Source organism: Delphinapterus leucas, chromosome 11 (assembly GCF_059928025.1).
Source record: "Delphinapterus leucas isolate spDelLeu-1000000601 "Yukka" chromosome 11, BTC_Dleu_Yukka2, whole genome shotgun sequence".
Classification (NCBI taxonomy): domain Eukaryota; kingdom Metazoa; phylum Chordata; class Mammalia; order Artiodactyla; family Monodontidae; genus Delphinapterus; species Delphinapterus leucas.
In genome coordinates this window covers 79,211,257-79,230,829 of record NC_143139.1, presented here as the reverse complement: position 1 = coordinate 79,230,829, position 19,573 = coordinate 79,211,257, and positions in this window count along the sequence as shown.

The window sequence follows — 19,573 nt, the reverse complement described above, 5'->3', positions numbered from 1 at the left end:
AGCACTAGGAAGCTACTGTGGTCTTTTGCAGGTGTGGGGGAATGGTACAAATGAATTTAAGCTTGACATGATTACTCTACTTTGCAGAGAATGTCCTGAATATCAAGGGAGATCTCTTCCACCATATGAGGTTACAGCAAGAAGACGAACATATATGAACCAGGAAAAGGGCTCTCACCAGACACTGAATCTGCTGGTGCCTTGATCTTGGATTTCCAGCCTCTAAAACTGTAAGAAATAAATTTCTGTTGTTTGTAAGCTAAAAAAAAAAAAAAAAAAAGTGGAGGGGAAAGATCAGTTAGGAGATGCTGTAGTGGTCCAGGTGGAGGGATTTGGGTTTGACTTGGAGTGGGGTCAATGGAGATGGAGAGAAATAATTGATGTGCAATAACTTTAAAGCAGAATTGACAGGACTTACACCAAAGGTTTGAATGTGAATTGCAAGGGAAGGGACTAAATGTAATGCCCAGTTTTCAGAAGACTGGGTATCTTTCTCACTTGCAAAGGAGAAAGACAAACTTTCCCCTTCCATGTAAATTACATGACATTTGAGTTTGGTGAATGGAAATGCATCAAAATGTAATATAACTAAGTATTGATAATTTCAGAAGAAATATTATGGACAGTCATATATTATACTATGAAGAATAAAAGTACTGTACATTTTAATTAGCAGAGCATTTGTCCTCAATTCTACGATTTTCTTTGTTATTTGGCAAATTAATAGCTTTGCATTAAAGTTTCTTTTTCTGTAACAGTGTTGATAGTGACATGTTTCCGGGCCCAAGTGTGAATGACAGAAAACAAATGTCATCATCGACCTATATCATACTGATAAAATCATTACAATAATAATGTCAAACTTACCAAACTATTATGAAATACTTACAATAGTATGTATGAAAGTGTAACACGAAGTACTAAGAGAGAAATAAGCTTATTTTGATATGGTCTACCTGACTTCCAAATTTGAGCATTCTATTACATCAACTTATAAAGACAGTTTTTGTATCAATGACCAACAAGAGTTCATATTCATTTTTCTACCAGGAGGCGGCCTCTTAATGCCTTGTATTACAAAAGAAAACATTCACTGAAATAATAGTAATTAGCTTTTTTTTTTTTGGCCTGTTGAAAAATTTTTTATGAATCCTCTATAAAAATACTATTATATAAAATAACATTTATATGAATAAAATGTTTTACGTTAGAATGTGTAAAAGTGTATTTTATTTTATTATTTTTTAACATATTCTTTCTCATTTAAAAAAATTTTTTATTAATTTTATTTATTTATTTTTGGCTGCGTTGGGTCTTCGCTGCTGCATGCGGGCTTTCTCTAGTTGCAGCGAGCAGGGGCTACTCTTTGTTGAGGTGTGCAGTCTTCTTACTGCGGTGGCTTCTCTTGCTGTAGAACACGGGCTCTAGGCGCACGGGCTTCAGTAGTTGCAGCACGTGGGCTCTGTAGTTGTGGCTCACAGGCTTTAGAGCACAGGCTTATAGTTGTAGCACATGGGCTTAGTTGCTCCGCGGCATGTGGGAACTTCCTGGGCTAGGGATAGAGCCCTTGTCCCCTGCATTGGCAGGCGGATTCTCAACCACTGTGCTACCAGGGAAGCCCTAAAAGTGCATTTTAAAAAATTAATGTATTATATTTTTTTCTAGACAAGAACTTTTCTCTTTTACTTCACTCCAAACACACAATATTTAATGATGTATTAATGAGGTTTATTAGTAAATTTTCCTAATATTTCTAAACCTCACCTGATTTTCAATCTATTGACATTTTTCCACCACAAGGTAAAAATAGAAATTAAAATAGAAAGCACTCTCTGAAAGCCACAAATTATGATCATCTAAATGAAAAATTAAATGTGTGTGTATGTATGTGTGATCCAGGCACAGCAGAGTGCATAATTTCAGGAGGAAGAGGTCTTAAAGGGAACATAATTCTATGTTGGACCAAGTCTTTATGACTATAACCCCATTAACTAATTATACTGTGTGCTGAAACACATTACTGAAATCTATTATGTGAAATAAAACTTAGTACTGAAGCATAATTTCCACATAGTGTGGAGAGTTAATTATTAAATATATTATCCATTGCACAAAAACAGTGTGGATAATGATGTTTTTGCAGGGCCCAAGTGTGAATGACAGAAAACAAATGGCACCATCAACTTAGTTCACACTGATAAATTCATTTTATTAGATTTTACTTCTGTAGTATATACCTTTTATAAAAATACAGAAAGTAATACATTCTCACTGTGTAAAATGGAAAAAATATAGGAAAATATTGCCAGTCATCCCTGTCCTCACCCTCCCATCCCAGTGTTAAAATTTTGCAGTATGTTTTTAGATATTTTATATGTATTGCTCCTGTATTTTAAATGTATAATTAAATTTAATTTTAATAAAAAATGTAATTTAATAATAAAAATATATTTAAATAATTTAATTAAATTAATATTTTATTTATTTTTATAAATAAAACTACAGTTGATCCTTGAACAATGGGGGAGTTAGGGACGCTGACCCTCCAATGAGTTGAAAATCCAGGTATAACTTACAGTCGGCCCTTCACATGCATGGTTCCACATCCATGGATTCAACCAACTACGGATTGTATAGAACTGTAGTATTTACTGTTTAAAAAAATCAGCATATAAGTGGACCCATGCAGTTCAAACCTATGTCATTCAAGGTCAACTTTACAGCAGCAATACATATAGTGCATATAGTTTTCTATTCTACTTCCCTCACTTCACATTGTATTGAGACAATTTCCCCATGTAATATAATATCTTTTAATTATGATTTTATTTGATATATAATTTCCTCAGAAGTTCTCTAGAATTTCATTGAAGTTATTGATTTATTTGTATAAAATTAATATCTTCATAAAGAACATTATTTCCATCCAAGCAGATAGCATTTTCTTCTTTATTTAAACATAATTTTAGAATCTCAGTGGCATCCTATTCTTTGTTTCACATAGGCTGTGCACATCACTTGTTCAGTTCATTGCTAGGGTTTTTCCTTGCTCTGTGGATAAGAACTCTTATTCTATTCTGATTTCTAACTGGTTATTGCTGGTAGAGAAGAAAAGCTATTAATTTGTCTATGTATTTTGTCAGCAGCCACCTTCTTAAATTTGCCTACAAGTTGACTCTCTGGGGTTTTCTGGGTAGAAATATGTATCATAAGTAAATAATAAATTATTTCACTCGTTTTAGGTATTTGTGTCTCATACTTTTCTTGACTTACTGCATTAGCTACAGTTCCTAGAATTATGTTAAATTATAGCTATGATAGCAAGTATCCTTGGTGATGCAATTAATGATAATTCTGCTAATGTTTCATTGTTGGATATGATATTTGCCAGCTATCTTTACACAGCTATTCTTTCTCTTATTAAAGAAATTTCTTTCAACACCTTACCTATAAGAATTCATATATTTAAATCAAGAAGAGTTGTTAGATTTATCAAAATATCAAAATTTCTCTGGATGATCATATACTATCTTACCTATAATCTATAATAATAATGTTAAAAATAAAAATGGCCAAAATATATTCAAAGTTAATACTTACCAGCTACTGAGCTAAGTATTACATAAAATATTTCATTTATGGTTACCAAAGGGGAAAGGGTGGGGAGATAAATTAGGAGTATGGGACTAATAAATACAAACTTATATACAAAAAATAGATGAGAAACAAGGATTAACTGTAAAGGGCAGGGAAATACACTCAAAATTTTGTAAGACTCTATAATGGAAAATAATCTGAAAAAATAGATATATATGTAACTGGATCACTTTGCTGTACACCTGAAACTAACACAATATTGTAAATCAACTATACTTTAATAAAAATTTTTCATTTAATCCTTATACCAACTCTATTATGTATATACTATTATTATCTCCAAGTAATGGTGACTGTATTCACATTATAGACCTATGTTTCTAGTAATGAAGTATGCTTGCATCGGGAAATAAACCCTACTTGTTTGTAGTGAATTATTTGTTTGCTATATTACTTGACTCTGTTTAGTAGTATATTATCTATATATTTACATCTATAGCAATACAGACCTCTGCTAATAACATTACAGACATTTAATTCTAATCACAATCCTATGAGGGAAATAGAATAACCTCCACTTTCCAGGTGAAGAAACAGCAAAATGAGAGCATAAAGAGGTAAAAATTTTTTCTGAAGTTGCATAGCTAGTAAATAATGAAGCTGAGATTTCAACCCAGGTAGTAGAAAATAAAAAATAAAGAAGAAAATGAAAAGAACAATAAAAACCTTTGAAAAGCTCAGTGTTATGGATTGTATGTTTGTGTCCCTGCAAAATTCACATGTTGAAACCTTAACCCCCAACATGATGGTATTTGAGATGGTGCCTTTGGGAGGTAATTAGGTCATGAGGGTGGGGCACTCATGGTGCGATTAATGCCCTTATAGGAAGAGACACACATGAGAGAGTTTGTGGAACATTTTTGGTAGCTTCCTAGAAATGAGTTAGTTAGTGGTAAGTATTTTTAGGGAGAGTTCGTGTCTGAAAATCTATTTATTTACTCTCAGACTTAGAAGGCATGGATATATCTATCAGTAGCCAAAAAGGAAAAAAATTATGAATACAAGCTTTGGTGTCCCACTGACTTCGAACCAGTAAACTTTAAGTGGCTCAGTTTAACCAAGTTAAATATAATTAATACTGTTAGAAAATAAGAACAAAATATTTAATGGAAGAAGTGTTTTGTCCATGGTATATAAAGAGCTCCTAAAAATCAATAAGAAAAAGACAAACCAAAAGAAAAGAAAGGAAAAAATGCGGTAGTTTCCCCTTATTTGTGGTGTCACTTTCCAGTTTCAGTTACTCACATTCAACTGCAGTCTGAAAATATTAAGTGGAAAATTCCAGAAATAAACAATTCATAAGTTTTAAATTCTGAGTAGTGAGATGGGATCATGCACCATCCTGCTGTGTCCTGCCTGGCATATGAGTTGCACCTCATCACAAGAAATAAGAAAAGTGAGTACAGTACAACGATGTATTTTGAGAGAGAGAGAGAGAGAGAGAGAGAGACACCACATTCACGTAATTGCTCTATAATTGTTCTATTTTATTATTAGTTAGTATTGTTAATCTCTTACTGTGCCTAATTTATAAATTAACCTTTATCATAGGTGTGTATGTATGGAAAAGAAACATAGTGTATATAGGATTCAGTAACATCTGCAGTTTCAGTCATCCACTGGTTGGGCTGGGGGGGGGGTCTTAGAAAGTGTCCCCTGTGGATAAGGGAGGGATGGGATACTGTAACAGAAAAAGAATAAGTGGTTTCGGTGCAAATTACTCAGGATTCAAAGAAATACAAATGAAACCAAAAATAAGAGAATGTTGGTCTTATCAAATTTGCAGAATACTTAAAAATACTTAAAAACTGATGGTACCCATACTTGTAAGAGTATGTAGAAACAGGCACAAACTTTCAGAAAACAATATTGAGTATCTATTAATTTTTAAAAGAATCAGCCTTTCTAGAAATTTTTTCCTACAGAAATGCTTCCACATTTTACATATAAATACATAATAGAATATTCGTTGCAGTATTTTTTGTACTAACCTCAAGATGGAAATAACAGAAAAGTTTATCTCTATGAAAATTGTTAAAAATATGAGAAAATTCTTTTAATGGATTACTTATATGCAGCCATTAAAAAAGGAAAGAATAGAATAAAAGAGAGAGAAAATAATATTGATGATATGAAAAGATGATTAAGATAATTGATAAGTATAAAAATCAAGTTGCAGAGCAATTATGTAATATAATCTCATTTAAAAATAATAATAAATTAGAGAAGAGCACCTAACTTTTCAGAGAGTTACCTTTGGGAGTGATATTCACTTTTTATATTAGTTCCATAATGTTTGCATTTTATATAGCTGTACAACATTTGTATTCTGAAGAAAGAATATGATGATGTTAAAAAATAACAAAAGTGATTTCTGGGTCTTCTTTGATAATCTTTTCTAGTATTTTAGTCACTCTTGGGAAGATGTCTTTTCTTTTTCACTGTCTCATGGTAAGCATGCATGCTCTTTGTTTTCTTACGGAGTTGAGGTGAGAATAATTGTGTCCTCATTTGATATTTGAAAACAAATGTATCACAACTCCTTTAACCTTTCCTTTTGAATTTTTAGTATTTCATGATTTCAAAGAAAGGTGACAAGATAACTTATTTTAAGAAGCTGTAGGATTCAAGCTAATTCACTTATTTTGGATATTAAATTGTATCTTTACTTTCAAGTAAGGACTAGAATAGGAAGTATCTTAAGAACTAATCTAACTTCCCCATTAATTAGCTTTGCTCTTTGAGCAATATTGACCTAAATCTAACTGTAAATAAGGAGTTAGCAGTAAAATTTTTCCTCAGGCAAAATCTCATTTAACTCTTTAAGGGCAGGGGTTATAATAAATAACTTGAAATGTATACCCTCTAGATACTTTCAAAAATAAATGAGAGTAAATAAAAGGAATTTATATTACAAATCATGTTTTAATATATATCCCTTTATGCAAATATATCATTATAGAGCTTATGTGTGCACTTCCTAAATGCATTGTCCTGGTTGTGCCATTTTGGTGAAATTGTGATGTTTTGGTAATTTTCCAGTGGACCGAGAAATTGGTTGGATTGCCAATGTATTTTGTTTCTTTCTTTTGTATAAATCTGGTCATCCTTGTAAAGAAATAACTGCTGCTAGACTTCAAATTTAAATATGTATGAAGGGGGAATTTCAAAACATGTTCTGTTTGGAAGGAAGCACACATTCTTGCTTGATTTGTCTCGAGAGAATCTAAGAAGCACTTTTCTCACCTTGTTTTCTCATCTAATTTGTACAAATACAAATTTCATTAATATTTAAACCTAAATATTAAAAGATACCAAATTTCATACACAGAGCCTTCGATGTGCAATGTTTCTTTGTGGATCTGTGCTTGCCAGGCTTGTTGTCTGCACCGTAACTTGACAAACCCATCAATTTTGACTAGAAATATTCAACTGGAGCTCAACCTAGGCCTCTAGGGGATCATGTGATGCAAACATGGGGTAACAACAGGGAAGTCAACCGTTCTAAAGAGAGACTTGGGTGTAGCTTGGGTCCAAACTGGGAAGAATAGTTTAGATTCTGAGTGCTTCTTAGAAGTGAAGAGAACCGTTTGGATGGCTCCTACAGGCAAGCAGTCTAGGATCGGTTTTTAGGTAGCGAAAGGCTAACAGACAGAGATCAGACAGCAGGCTGAGGGTAAAGTCCTGGAGTCTGATAAAAATGGGTGAGTTCACATGATTCAGAAAGTGTACAATTGCTCAGCTTTCCTCTGATGCTCTCTTCCAAGGACATATGATATGGAAATCTCTGTTCTAGTTGTGGGGGACAGCTGTGAACAGAAGACACATAAGCTCTATCTTTGTGGAGCAGATGTGCTAGCAGAAAGACAGGCGTCAAACAAATAATCATAAGGTGCTGTGAATTTAAAAAAAGAAGAAGAAAGAAAGAAAGTACAGGGTGCTATGGAAATGTAAAACAGATGGACCTACCCTTGACTGCAGGGTCTCAGAGAAAGTGTCTCTGGAAAAGTATTGTTTAAACTGATATCTGAAGCATGATTGGCATTAGCTAGTTCAGAAAAGGAAGGAATGGGCATTCCAGGAAGAGAATGTCCCCATGCTCCCTGTCTGGATAGGGAAGTGTTGGTACAGTCTCACAAAAAATTCCATTGGTCTCTGTCATATTGTGCTTTGAGTGTCTTCACTGACAAACAGTGAACTGCTGGAGGAGAGTGTGTGTTAGTTATTGTTGTATCTCCAGCACCCAGGGCAATGCCTGTACATAGTAGACCTTCATTAAATGGTAAGTGACTATATAAAATATTTCTGTTGATTGAGATGGCTACAAGAAGGTTCATTTTCTCCCTGGTACTAAGTCTGAACTTTGGGTAAATGTCCATTGCATAGACAATAATGCCTCAGCTTTGTTCTCAAGATCCATGTTGTTGGGTTTCCCAAAGGTGTGGTTAACATTGAGGACACGTTATAGAATGTAATTTTCTATTCATTTATCATCTTTTCATTACAAATTAGAACTCTAATACAGTATCTATGAATAAGATATATTACTTTAAAATAAATTAATTAACATTTTGAAGTGTTGTGCACATGTCACAGGAACATTTTAAAGTATAAAATTGGAAAACAATAGAAAATTTATTAAAAAATATGTATTGATTTTATTGATTATTGTTTCAACATTTCCTTAATTTGGGCTTACAGATTCATAGAGCAATCTTTGATAGTGGTATGAATTGTGTTTTAATGATAAAATCTGAAAGTCTTTGGGAAATACACCTGCACACACACATTTATATGTATATATATTTCTAGTACTTTGGGGTTTCAGAGCTACATGGAATCAAAAATTTTAAAGAAATTCTCTCTCTAACAATAAGAACCTAAGTACTTTCACACTTATCAGAAAAAATAGATTAATTGTCTTAGTAATAGTCTTTTTAGGTATTTGACTATATCAATATTCCCTTTTTTCTTATCTGAAATTGATGGAAAAATGACAAACATATATAGTGTGAATCACTGGTCCAAATATAAACCTCATTCTGGTCTTTGTTTTCTAAAGCACAGTTTTCTTCAAAGCTTTTAAGATAACCAAAAAAAAAAAAAAAATCCAATTTGAGATGTGCTCCAAGTTTCTCTCACTCATACCTTAAACCAAAAATACCCTTAAACAGAATATAGGAAGATTTTTTAATGATCTCTCAGTTTCTTCCAAATGACATGGTTTTCAGAAATCATCTTTGCTTTTTTATTTTGAAATCTGCATCCCAAGAGGTTCTGTTTTTAATTATGCTAAATAGTAGGTTCTTCAGTGTACAGAGATTACTCTGCAGGTTAAAGTAAACCAGACTTTAAAATAGTTTCTAATTAAATTTGTCTCCATACCAACTGATTCACATAAGGCTTTGTCTTGGCCTTATTCATTTCTGAGTCTTCAGGGCTGAGCTCTGTATCTAGCACATAGTAAATGCTCAATAAATGCTTGTTAAATAAATGAAAGCATGGACTGTGGATACTAAAACCTTTTAGAATATCTGCATTATTGGAATTTTATGTAGTTCAATTAGAATGTCATTTGAGCTTCTCAGTTAAGAGGTTCTATAAGGACATCATCAATAATAGTAACAAGTTTTATTGTTTGGGAGTGAAAACATATCTTGCTGTTTCTTTAATGACTCATATGGCACAGTACATAATGTTTCCATTTGATAATGAAACATTGCATCTTCTAGACAGTATGTGAGACATGATGACTGAAGTGGCTGCGTTTAAAAATAACTTCCAAGCAGCTTCACTAAATGAGCATGCCACACAATGAGGACTAAGTGAAATGTTTGGTTTTCAGGATGAAATTATTGGTAGCAAGTCTAACTTATTTTTATTGTGTGTAAAGCATTTATATGCCTATAATTTCACTCACTGATTTAAAACAAAATTTCATTACAATAAAGTATAGGATAAATGACTATTCCTTATTTGTTTTTTTAATGTACTATTTAAGTCCATAGACAGAATGGATAAAAAGTGTCTACTTTTGGTAAGTAAAATATTGGGTCTAAGGAAAACCACCAAATACTACACTCAAACAATGTTTACTTATGCAAGTAGCATGACTGTATTAACAGGATAGCCAAGTGCATTTTAACAAGGGAGGGGATGAGAAGGAAACTCGGATTTCTTGAACACCTGCTATGTGCTGGGTTTATTGAAGTGTTTTAGTTGGTTCAGGATGCTATAACATAAATAACATAAACTGGGTGGCTTATAAACACCATTTATTTCTCACAGTTCTGGAGGCTGGGAAGTCCAAGATCATGACACCAGCCGATTTGCGGTCTGGTGAGAACCTTCTTCCTGGTTTATAGACTTCGTAGCCTTCTCACCGTGTCCTCCCATGGTGGAAGGGGCAAGGATCTCTCTGAAGCCTCTTTTATAAGGCACTAATCCCATTTGTGAGGGCTCCACCCTCATGACCTAAGCACCTCCCAAAGGTCACACCTCCTAATGCCATCACTTTGGAGGTTAGAATTTCAACATATGAATTTTGGGGGACACAAATGTTCAGACCATAGCACTCATAAAATCCTCATACCTCAGGTGAAATCCAGATGGGTGAGTACAGGCCCTGGGTTATAGGCTTGGAGCCACAGACATTGGGGGATGTTTGGTGGAGAGTGTGAAGTGCACACGTACACCTGAATCATTGGCATGGGTTTCTGGGGGCCACAGTACATCTGCCATTTTCCAAGCCTGTACCATTGCAGTCTCTCTGGGGCATAAGATCCACTCTTCTTTCTTGGATCTTTTCATTTTATGTATTGGTGTCTGGCACCTTGCTGGCCAAAGTGAGGGCTGATCACCAAGCAGTGCTATCTCTCTGCTAGAAGTCTTCAAAGAGATTACTTTTACAATGATTTAAAGTAAGCTGGGACTTTTAAGAAACCTCTGCTGAAGGAACACCTGCAGGTAAAGCCCATACTCATACTACCCTCTGAAGTGCATACTATCACTGTTTGGTAGATAAGGTAACTGAAGTTATAAAAGTCTAAGTAACCTGTCCATGTTCACACAGCTGGCAAGCAGAGGAGCTAAATTCAAGTCTGAAGACGGCTCTGTTTCTCCACCTCCAGTCAGTAATGGGAAGCCTTGAGCCATTCATGACACACCAGTTGCCTGAAAAGAGGTGAGGGAATCCTCCTATGTCTAATGCCATATCAAATTGAAAAACTCCAGTTTCAACCCCACTTGCTTAAGTATTCAAGTATTTACTTGAAGCGACCCTTCATTGTTCCGTGGAATATTGAAAAAGAAGGTGGGGGCCTTCCCTGGTGGCGCAGTGGTTGAGAGTCCGCCTGCTGATGCAGGGGACACAGGTTCGTGCCCCGGTCCAGGAGGATCCCACATACCGTGGAGTGGCTGGGCCCGTGAGCCATGGCCGCTGAGCCTGTGCGTCCGGAGCCTGTGCTCTGCAACGGGAGAGGCCACAACAGTGAGAGGCCGGCGTACTGCAAAAAAGGAAGAAAAAAAAAAAAAGAAAGAAAAAGAAGGTGGGATCAAGAAAACACCTTTTGCCAAGACAGCATGGATGGCCTCCCACCTGTGGGAAGAATGCAGTGATGAATTGTGATAAAGAGCTGGGACCAGATTCCAGGACTGTCTTGTCCTCACCACATCACAAGCAACACAGAACTAATTGTCCGAATATCTGCCCACAAATCTTGTCACCGTGTACGCAGTTCATTAAGTGTGTCTTCTCAGGTAAGATCACAAGGAGGGCCTGCCTGGTAAACAAATCTCAGCTCCACTGAAAAGTAGATTAGAAAGAATGGTCCAAGTCAAATGGGAAAGGGGCTTGAAGTGCACACTGATTGGAAGAAAACCTATTCTAGCTCTGTGTTTATGCTTCTGAGCCTAATTGGCTGCTGCCAATATATTTAAGTGCCAAACGGTGTGCAAGTACCCAGACTCTTCTTACAACAAAAAGCTACCTTGCATTTAGATAACCTTCCTCATTTACAAAGTATGGTTGCATACCTGGTATACTTAGAAATATAGTATAGCCTGGGCTGAAAGCTATGTTGTCAATGCACTTGAGTTTCTTCCTAATTAATCCATCCCTCTTATTCCACAGAATTTCAAATGTAGAATTATTCTCTTACTCTCATATTCCAAATAACTCCTGATAACTGTGAAAAGATAGAGCCCCTGGACTGAGGTAGAAGTAAACAAAGATATCTAACTCCCCGCATTAGAGACACATACAAAATATGTACCTTCCTCAGAAGGAAGGAACAAAGGAAAGCCATCTCACCACCATCCTAATGCAAAACCAGATATGACATGCAGCACACACCTTTTCTCTTTCACTTCCTGAAGTTAGTTCCCCATTGCCCCCTTTACTTCATCACTTTCTCACATACACGATAGGTTTTGTATTTCATTATCCAAAAGAAAGTCAAGATGCCACTCGGCACTTGATGTTAAGGCAATAAAGACTTAAAGCATAACGATATTAGATATAGAGGTGTTTGGTTTTGCTTTTGTTTGCAAGTTCAGGGCTATGTTGGGTAGTGAGATTTTCAGGGTGCTGAAAGAAGCATTTGTCTTGTTCAGCTTCGCCCCATCTGGGTGACTCAATATGTCTGTTCATCACACAGCACAGTAGAGAGCATGTAAAACAGAGTGGGTTAGATACACCAGTCTGGGTTTAGCAAATTGTGGCTACAGGCATCTTGAGGAGTCTATTGGAAAGTGTCAAAATACCTGTCAATTGATAAAGAACACTTAGAGTGAACTTTATGCCAAAACATTTGCAGAGACTGAGAGTTATCTGCAAAAAGAAATGAAAATTAATACAAAGATACTACCAACCTCAGCACGGATTGTGAGAAACATACACAGGAAACCACGAGAGTCTGAATAAAGAAGACTTAATGGATGAAACTTTTCTTTTGACCTCATTGGTTAAGGGTTGTCATCAGTTTCTAAGTGAGGACAAATTGGTAATTTATCTCAGAATTTAATGGACATAGAATTTATCATTTGTTATGTATGTATCATGATGTCCTAGTCTTTTAGAGTGTGTATTCACATTATTCTGAACCATTTCTTTTGTCTTCCTGAAGTCTAGAGTTAAAGCCCCTCCTGATGGTATTTTATATTGATTCCTCTAGAATAGACTCTCAAAGCCTATTTCAGTTAAACTTCTGGGACCCAGAGTGGGTGGGTATAAGCAGTTAAGCAGCCCTTCCTTCAAAATGTTGCCATAATGGGGCTTAATTTTGTGGGTGTGCTACCTGCACATCAAGGCACTTAAACTTTTTATGGATCTGCTGTTGTTTAGTATAACAAAAACATGTAATCGTAGAATTTTTCGTCCCGTTTTCTTCTGATACTTAAATAAGCTAGCGTCTTTATCTGCTTCCAGGAGGCATAGGGATTATCTCACACATTTTAGAAAAGGGTAAACAGACAGATAGAAGTAAAATGACTTGCTTAGAGGCACAGTGGATTCTCTGAAAAATGAAAAACTGATATCAGAAGTCCTTCCCTTCAGGGCTAATTCTCGATTGCACTTTCTTCCTGAGCAAATATACCCGAATCAAATCATCTCTCATCCTTGTCTTAACAACACCTACTTATGTAAGCTCTGTAAATTCAAAATCCCAACAAGAAAAAGGACAGAGCATTTTTAGTTGTGACCCACATGATTTAAAGTTAGCTGGAAGGCTGGCAAAACACAGTGTCATGCTGAAGTTATTTCCAGAACAGCAGGCCTCTTTTCACGCAAACCAGCTAAAAAGATGTCAAACTTGCCAACCTATTTTCTCCAACACAGTTCTCTTAAGATTGAGTGAATGGTAGAAAAATTTTATCTTCCCATATAGTCAATTTAATTAACTGAGAGTAATGAGTCAGACCATAAAACAGAGATCTCAGAAGCTGCATGGAGTCTGGATTTGGACTGTATGGGCTAGAAACCTGGCTCTACCTCTTACTGCACAGGCTTAGGCAAGTTATTTAACCTCTTTGTGCCTCGGTTTCTTCATAGGTGAAGTGTTGCTAATAATACATAGTACCTGCCTCATAGCTGTAATGGAGATTAAAAGAGTTAATTCTCCTTTAAGTGCTTAATGAAGTATGTGTCTGGTAGAAAGTGCTCATAAATACTAGCTGTTATCGTATCCCCAGCACCTAGTCCAAAGACTGGCATGTTGCGGTCTTTTAATAATGTGAGCTTTACCGTTGAACACTCAAGAAGTTTTTATTCTACTTGGGAGACAATATATACATATAAGACAAGAGCAACCAAATAGCGTGGGCAATATACATACAAGGGTATAATATTATATAATAGTAGATCAGATAAAGAAACTGTCGTTGGTGGCAAAGTACATATAGAAGTTTCCATGGGAGCAACAGGTGATCTTGGATTAACCAAGGTGTTTGTGTGGAAGATTATTTATTCAACAGATATTTGTGGATCATGTACAGTGTTCTAGACACTGCATATGAAAGTTGACTCCCTTGACATCAAAATTATTTTAAAACTTTTGTTGAAGGAAATGAAGATGGAACAGCCATGAGATATCAATTGTAAATGGCAAGTTGGGTCCGGTTGGGTCTCTTGAACCTGTGTTTTTATATTGGGCTTGGAGAAAAATCTGTAAGAACCTCCCTGGGAGATTAGAAGCTGGGAGAGGGGAGTGAGATGGTACGTGCTTGAGGGCATTCCATTTTTACCAATGAATTATTTTATGTTTTAGAAAACAGTTAAAAATTAATTGAAAACAGGGCTTCCCTGGTGACACAGTGGTTGAGAGTCCGCCTGCTGATGCAGGGAACACGGGTTCGTGCCCCGGTCCGGGAAGATCCCACATGCTGCGGAGCGGCTGGGCCCGTGAGCCATGGCCACTGTGCCTGCGTATCCGGAGCCTGTGCTCCGCAACGGGAGAGGCCACAATAGTAAGAGGCCTGCGTACCACAAAAAAAAAAAAAAAAAAAAAAAAAATTAATTGAAAACAAAACAAAAGACATGACTATGGGTTTTAAGGATTCTTTACCTAGTACCTGGTCTAAAGATGAACAAGTGGTGGACCCTCAATATATTTTTGTTGAATGAATGAATGAATCAAATAATCTTTAAGTGAATTAGAGAAATATCATTGCCAAATCTCTTTACCAGAAATACCAGAGAAGAAAAACATTGTCTCAAAGAAAACCAAAATTGACTTGAATGAGGAATAAACACAAAAATTCACTGATGTGAGGATCTCTATCTTATATTCTAGATGGTGCTACGGGAAGTGGCAGACATTTTTCCTTCTTCCCCAGAGAGACCAGGGAACGTAGCCTGGAGCGGGGGAAGAATAGCTAGTGAGTGGAAAGAGGGGTATAAGAGATAAATTATTCCAACACTTTTTTTTTTTTTGCAGTACGCGGGCCTCTCACTGTTGTGGCCTCGCGCAGGCTCAGCGGCCATGGCTCACGGGCCCAGCCGCGCCGCAGCATGTAGGGTCTTCCTGGACTGGGGCACGAACCCGTGTCCCCTGCATCGGCAGGTGGACTCTCAACCACTGTGCCACCAGGGACGCCCCATTCCAACACTTTTTAAAAAATGACAAGGAAGCCTTTATTCAAAGCTATTGCAATAGGGGTCAAGACTATTGCAACAGGGGAGAAAGACTGAACTCAACTCCAAATACAGCAAGGACAGCCAGAGATTTATAGGAAAGTGAGAGGGTCAGTGGACAGAAAATTACCAAGAGGTAATACCAAGGGTGAGGGATTATTGCTAAACTGGCCTAACAGAATTCTTGCTAGAGGCGGGCCAGGGTTGAAGCTTAGTCAAAGAGGACCTAGAGGATCCTGACTTAAATTTGGTCAAAGAAGGAGTCTTTATCAGGGGGCATCTCTATGGAGAGTTTTGGAGTCTAACCGTGTAAAATGTTTTCGACGCTCATAAAGCTTTACGCCTTTATCTTTTGTGGTCCCTCTCCTGGAAATCTTCTTTTAAGACATGATGTTTCTGAGAAGGTTGAAACATGAAGCCAGTGTATTAGGCAGATTTGGGGATCTTGGCATCCCATATTCCTCTCTCTGAGAAATAAGCCCATCCCCGATGTCCTTGGGCACATATAGCTATTTTTTTCTGTTGTGCCTCCCTCCCCCCTCCTGTGGCAACACCCAGAATATAAAGCAGAGGTCCTTATACAGTGAACATTTGTGTCTATTCCTCATTCAAGTCACTTTTTGTTTTCCATGAGATCGTTGCTTCCCTGATATTTTGGGTAAAGAGGTTTTGCAGTGATATTTCTCTAATTCATTTAAAGGTTATTTGACTCATTCATTCATTAATTCGACAAACATATATTGATTGATTGCCCACCATGTTTTCATCAGCATGCTAGGGATTAGGCATAGAAGAGTCCCTTCCTGGCCAGTCCTGTTTAGACCACGGGATGATGTAGGAAACACTCCCAAAATTGAAAAGAGTGAATTGGATTATCTCTATGGGAATATGGGCAAACTAAGGTCGTATTGGGCCATGGGCAAGAAGAGAAAAAACAGTTTCAGAAAGTCCTTCAGTCTTGAGGCTCCATGTTTCCAGGGCCGGCCAGTATAAAACTTGGCTAAACCTCCTACAAATGGGTACCATGAGCTCCTTCTGTATTCTTAATTAATTTAGCAAAGGTTTTGTTCTTTGTCACGAAATGTGCCCCAATCAGTCCTTCCAGTGGCACCATAATGGAAAAAGTTACCTACATTCTCTTCCTGGTATGGGAGAGCCACAGTTCCTTAAAAACAAAAAACAAAACAAAGCAAAAAACCATAAATGGTGTCTTAAAGATAACTCACAAAGATAAAGTATAGATCACTGTATTTGTGCACCTCTGGCTCCATCTCCACTGCCACTTATGCCTTCAAATCCTAGAATTTGTCCAGGGAAAAAATTATTGCTAAGAATGGCTCAGTAGCGCCCTCTTACATCACAATACCAACAATCAAGGATCCTAGGGATATGCTAGAGACTCTCTCATCCTCTCTACATCCAAGCCCCAAGGGGTACAAGAGTCCTGATTGTCCAGGAGAAATGAGTCCAAAATAATACTAACTCAGATTTCTGCCCCATAGTCAGCCATAGCATTTGACTTGCAAGTTTGCACTGAAGACACTGTACAGCAAGGCTTCCCTCACTTCTCTTTTTCTTGTGAGGTGTTACTCTTAAGGCCAAATTTAACATCTGCCATATGCCAGGATCCTAAGCATCCTTTCCATGTATTCTATCTGTATGTGTAAAAATGTCTTTCCATGTATTCTATCTGTATGTGTAAAAATGTCTTTCCATGTATTCTATCTGTATGTGTAAAAATGTCTTTTGCTTTAGGAAATAGGGGAAATTCCCTCCCTCCTACCAACTTTAAAGGTATGGTATACTCACAATAGCCCTGATTTTGAACTTTCACAGAGTGGGGAAAATAAGTTTAGTGTCTTAAAATGTGACTCCACAATGGCAGTTCAATGTAAAAATCATGTCTGATGATTATCAGCTGTGTGATTTCTCTGCCCTTAAAAGCCCTCTGAATTGGGTCCCTTTCTGAATAAAGACTGCGCCTACTCTCCCAGACACCTCTGCTCTGCTGGAGATCCAGTCCTTAAGTACACTTTCTGGTCTTTTTAGATTCTTACTACACTTGCTCCTCAAATTCCTTTTCTTTCATGAAAACCCAGGTGATAAAGGGTAGGTAGCAAATATAACCATGGGTTTCAGCCATGAAAATGCAAGCAGGGGAACAGGTTTCCACCAAGGACAGCTTCAGCAACTTTCTCTGTGAAGACTCTTTCCTGCTGGGATACTAACGAGAAGGTGGCACCCACAATGAAAGGGGAAAGATGGCGAAGAATGGGAGCAAATGGAAAACTGGAAAGACACTGGTAGCATTACAGGTTCTGAATAATAGGACATTTTCTGTTAACAGAGCTGTCCTATGTCAATCTGTTATTCAGTCGGGTTTCTTGTCTTTATTTGCATGTGGATAAGCAGAGTATAGCTGGCTGTCCTGGGGCTGGAAAGAGGAGGATCTAAAACAGGAAATCAGACGTCTATAACAGAATGAGCTTGCTGATGGAGGGAAGCAGAAGGACCAGGATATCATGGTGGTTAAGTCAGCAGTACAGCGACTGTATTTATGAGTCCAGTTGGGGATTGTCACAGTCCAGGCACATCTGGTATTGTGAAATCCAGGTCCCTGTGTAGACTCTGGAGGATGGGATTTGTTATTAACAAAAATAACTAAAGGAATTTGCACATTGATCAATTATTAATAAGGAACATTTTTATGTTAGTTGACTAAAGATAGTGTTGTACATTGTTAAAATTGTAATGCATACAGGTGAAGATGGAATCACATAGGATGTTAAAGCTGCGTTGTCACTTCTGGTTGGACTAGGGTCAAGAAATGAATTCAAGGAACAGCCAATGTCATAAGTACAAAACCTTGGTCCCTGGAACCCTGTGGGTGGATGCCCCTGAGAGCACTCTTAAAGAGTTGTAACCTCTTAATGAACCAGAACAAGGTCTAATATTGACTGATAAAGCTAGGCAAGTGGGTGGCATCAGGGAAAAATTTCAGGTAATATCACAGAGCCAGTCACTGAGCACCAGTTCAAAGACTAGGCGACCATTGCTCTCAGGTATTGAGGCTCTAGAGGAGATACAAAGATGAAGGCACAATAGTAGAAAATCAGTCATTGGAGTGGAGCTCAAAGGCCAAGCTAAAGGAGTATTGAGGAAAACACAATAGAAGGCTCAGGGAGAGGTAAAAGATTTACTCAAATTCCCCCTGCCCTAGGCATGAACTGATCCCAATGGCAAGGATGTCTCCATTTGTGAGAATAGAGAGCAAAGGATAAGAAACCAAAAAGTGCTTGACATCCTGGGCAGTCCCCAAATGCTGCTTTGTCAAAGAGTAAGATGCCAAATATTTCAAGAAAATCTTTCTGGACTTGAAAAGGGAAAATTCAAGCCAGTCTTGTCATTTGACTTTTAAATGATCTCCCGGAGGAAGGTTATCTTGAAAATAGTCAGCATAAGGAAATCTTTTCAAGGCCAAATTAAAGCAAGGATTTTCCCTTGACAATTACCTTTAGAAATACTACCTGAGCTAGAATATCTCAAGTCCAAAAGGATTGTATGCCAAAAGATGCCAAAATCATCATGCAATACCACAAATGCTATGAGAAACCTGGCTCTCAAGTACTTTTTGGAAATGAGTGCAGATAAATGCAGAGTGTAATAAATAACTTCCTGCTGGGTGATTTATGTTAAAGGACATCTGCAAAGCAAAAATTGAAGGCTCAGTTCTAAAAAACAACTGCCCAAAAGGCTAATAAATTCTTCTCCCTAATGGTCATGTGACAACAACTACAAATAATCTCAATGCCATACTTCTTGATGTTTTTCACCTACGCAAAGGAATAGAAGAAGAGAGATTTTGAGCTGAATGGAAACTTTAAGCTGATCAAAGCGCTTTCGTTTTAATTTTTTAAATTATTATTATCTTTTAAAATTGAAGTATAGTTGATTTACAGTGTTGTGTCAATTTCTGCTGTACAGCAATGTGATTCAGTTGTACATATATATATATATATATATACACTCTTTATGGTTTATCACAGGATACTAAATATAGTTCTCTGTGCTCTGCAGTAGGACCTTGTGCTCTTGCATTTTTAGAGGAAGGAAATAAATGAAGTGACTTGTCTGAAGCTGAACAGTTAATCAGTGTCAACGCCACCACTAGATCCAGGATCCAGTTTCTAAAATTTCTATTATTTCAGTCTAGAGCCTTGAAGACTGAACCATATCATGTCTCCTGTTTCTAAAAGAGTAGTCCATCTTTCTTACCTTAGAGTT